A 4,363-nucleotide genomic window follows, 5' to 3' on the forward strand; every position below is an offset into this window, starting at 1 on the left:
GGGAAAAATCCCTTCTCCAAACAGACATTGAAAAGGTGGACCAAGGCAATCGGGATTTCTTTAAAAACTTCTTTGGCCATTTCGGCCGTAATCCCGTCGAGTCCGGGAGATTTCTTATTATGTAGAGAGTAGATCGCCTTTTCTACTTCCCGGAAAGAGAACATTTCGTCATTTTTATTACTCGGGACGTCCTCGCATTCCTTTCGAATGGTGTTGTGATATGAAGAATCGTCCTCGGTACTGTCGCTTGGAAAGTGGGAATTTAGAATGTCGTTGATGTTATCGGCTATGTCCGGGACGTTGTCACTATTGGTGGGATTTGTTTGGAGGATATCAGGGAGGTTTAGCTTGTTTCTTCTTTTATATATCAGGTAATATGGTATGTCCCATGGTCCGTTCTTGCTATTTCTTCCGCAGAAAGTTTTCCAGGCCTTGGTTCTGGTTTTATTAATCTGTTTTTTATAAGTTTTAATTGTCTGCCTGTAATTCTTCCGGATTGCTTCTTTCTCCTGTTCACTTTTGGTTCTGTGCAATTTTTTCCTCAGTTTGTTAGTTCTCTTTTTTAGTTCCGTGAGCTCCTCCGTCCACCAATAGGTTTCCCTTTTCCTACTTTGTTTAGTCGAGGTTGCTAGTTTAGCTGCGGTTTGGATCGCTGTAGTTATTTTATCGACGTAATCATCCAGATCCCCTTGCGTATCGATCGGGCTAAAATGAATGGACCTCCACATCTGCCCAAAGAGTTCCCGGAACATCTCCCAGTTGGTACGTTTAGTTAAGAATCTGTTCTTGTCATGGGAAGTACTTATGTTAGTTAATTCCGTAGCGATGTAACGATGGTCGCTGGCCGAGGGAGTCAGAATGGTCTCACAATTAGTAATCCTTTGGCTGAGGTTATTGGTGGCGAGGCAAACGTCGGTCCAACCTTCCGCATGAGGGGTGTGGAAAGTTGGGAGGGTGGACATGTTGGTGGAAATTAAATCGTGGCTGACCATCAAATCGGCAATCAGCCTACCTCTCCTATCTTCCTTGGTATGATACCAGATTGCCGATTTGGCATTTATGTCGCCTAGAATAATGATGTTGTCACTTTTAATTTTTTCTAGGACGCTTGATAGTTCGCTTACACAATCGTCGTCGTTTTCATCTGGTGCGAAATAGATGCTCATAATATATATGGGGTTTGGCTGTTGCATGATAGCAACACAAACCCTTTCCGAGCAGAGATGAGGAATCAATGCTATGTCCAGTTTGGGGTTACAGACTATTATGCCGCATTTGGGCCTTGAGGGAGTATGTCCCGTTAAGATTTGCCATTTACCAAAGCGGACAATTTTGTTATCAATCGTGTAAGGCTCTTGGATCGTAATTATGTCACTGTCCATGTCGCTCGCAGTTTTAACCAGTAGCGAGCAAGCCGCTTTACACTTCTGGGCATTTACCTGAAGGAATTTGATGATAATCCTTTGTTCGTTGTTACTAGAAACCTCATTTTTGGATTGATCACTGGTCGTGTGAGTATTCTGAGTCTTGTTTCTTTGAGAGTTACAGTCCATAATTAGTGCGTATTATGACTTGCTGCTTTCTTTTCTGGAGGATTGGGCAATTCGTACTGAAGGCATTATGGTGTTCAGAATGTTTTTTCCCTTCTGGGAGTCTCCCGTTCGCTTGTTTGCAATTTATGCAGGTCGGTGTTTTGTGACGACGGTCGCATTCCTTGAATGGGTGTTTTTTAGCACAGTGACTGCATCTGAGGTCCGCAGGACAGTCACGAGCAAAATGATCGAACCCGCAGCATTGAAAACATCGAACTACGGGTATGAAATCATCTACATAAATTGTCGACCAAGACATAGAGATGTGGCGGTTACATATTAGGGTGTTCCTTGTCTCTGGGGTCACAGAGAGGACCACATTTCTGCAGTTTTCTTTAATTCTGCCACGGCTTAGAATGGTGCTGATTCTGCTCGTTGCTATTATATCGTTTTGGTCATTACTCCCCCATATCTTATTTTGTTCTACATTGTCCTAAAGCCGTCGAATACCGACTAAAAAACGGCCCGATGGCAAAAGTGGGGCTCGATGGAGCCCGAACAAAAGCGAGAGTTACGGACGGCCGTAACTTTTAACTACCGAACGGAATTCAAAAAACCAAACACTCACGGAATCCTCGTTGATAGTCCTATCCAGCGGTATAAACCTTTCGTTAATCCACCCAAGAATTTCGATGATACGACGATCGAAATACGGAGCACACATACAAGCATACATACACTTACCCTGACTTCCAACCCATCAGAACGGACAACGGAACTGAATTCGTAAACTGAGACTTCATTCGTATATGCGACAAACATGGAATACAACATCAATTAACGACAACATACTCACCGCAAAGCAACGGGATCGTCGAAAGGGCCAACAGAACAATTCTCGAAGGAACAATGGCTCTACTCATCGAAAGTCAACTACCAAAATTCTTTTGGGCTGAAGCCGCACGAACGGCGACGTACCTAAAGAATTGCACACCCGCAAAATTAGAAAAGAATGCATCCCCGAGGAACTATTCTCTGGAAATAAACCCTCAGTATCATATTTACGAGTATTTGGATGTCTAGCATACGCGTGGATTTCAAAGGTAAAACGGAACAAACTTGAGCCGAAATCGAGACCAGTTATATTTGTAGGATACTCGAGGACCAGACGAGCCTACAGAGTATACGACCCAAAAACAAATAAGGTGGAGGAAACTAGGAACATTAAGTTAATCGAATATCGATTATTAAGTGAACTGCTAAACTGGTCAGACGGGGAAACTAATAGAGAAAAACAAACAAATTCCTGGATAGAAATAGATCTAAGCGATATAACCGAAAACAATGATCGCACAGTCGCACAGTCGTAGATATGGAAAGAATAGGAAACAACGATAGACCCAATGACGAAATTGACACAAATGAAGAACCCAACTTTACTCAAAGCGAGGACATCCACATTCAAATAACTAGACGATCGCAAAGAATCAGAGAGCGAATCCAACAAGGAATCAGACCCAACTACGACGAAAATTTCTCTGATACAGACGAATGGAATGATACAGATATAGTAAATATGACATGAGTTTTCACACCAAATACCTTCAAAGAAGCAATTACTTGTCGAGAACATAAATCGTGGTGGAAAGCTATGAAAGATGAATATCAATCACTGATGGGACACAGAGTATGGGACCTAGTAGTCCGAGAACCAAACACTAATGTTATAAAGTCAAAATGGATATACAAAAACAAAAAGAATCCGGATGGATCTATAAATATGAAAAAGGCCCGACTGGTAGCCCTGGGATGTTCCCAAAAATATGGAATAAATTACAAGGAAACATTTTCACCTGTGATGAAATTTGCTCATTCGGGGATATTCATCCCCGAATGAGCAAATCGAACACGAAGCTATGGCAAAAATTTCGAAATATTTCGACTTAGTTAACCTGGGAGACCCTAAATGCATTTTAAATATATTCCAACGGAAGAAATATCGGCAGATTTTTTGACAAAACCATTAAACGCGCTTAAATTAAAAATTTGTTTAGACAGAATCAATGAAAAATGAAGATTGTATTTTAAATGAAAATAAATGTAACCACGAAACTTCCCCAAAGAGGGGGATTTGTAGCAAGTTTAATGGAATTTCTGTCACCCTGCACTTACTTACCAAAAGTATGTGAATTTTGGTCAAGTGTCAGAACGGTGACATAACTTACAAATTTTACGTAAACACTTGTTCATTTTTTGTACTTACTTTCTCTGCTGCTCTCAAATGGCTTAGATGTAGAAATAAACTCTCTTTTTGTAAATGTTAACTTTGGGTTGTCTGAATTGTTCATAGTCTTCCAACAGATACAGAGGTTCTAAGTTTTCTCGCAGAGAGAGAGAGAGTTCACATAAGGTTCGCGTGGCGATAATTACCTTTTATAACAGATATTCCGGTCAGGGTCGTGTAGAATCCGAGAACAAGGTGGTAGTTCGTCTTACAGGCTTTCCCAGGACGTGTCCAAGGGTGAAATATCCAGGCTCTATCGTGCACTGACACACAAAAAAGGTTATCCTAACTATTCGTTAACAGAACGGGCGACGACTTCTTTCCTCAGGAAGGAGTAAAACGGCGACTGACTTTCCTTGGCTGTTTCTAGCGATATCCACCGACGACACCGGCCGTGCAGAGGTTAATTAATAGTTGAAGAGGAAGGCGTCATGTTGCCTTCGAGAAAATGTAACGAGAGACTTTCTCGGATAACTACGAACAACAATTGTTACGTAACTCGTAACAATTGTAACAATTATTAAGGTCTAATTTTAATATAGGAAGT

The sequence above is a fragment of the Centruroides sculpturatus genome, unplaced genomic scaffold (genome assembly GCF_000671375.1).
Source record: "Centruroides sculpturatus isolate CEXI.00-Female unplaced genomic scaffold, Cexi_2.0 scaffold236, whole genome shotgun sequence".
Classification (NCBI taxonomy): Eukaryota; Metazoa; Arthropoda; class Arachnida; order Scorpiones; family Buthidae; genus Centruroides; species Centruroides sculpturatus.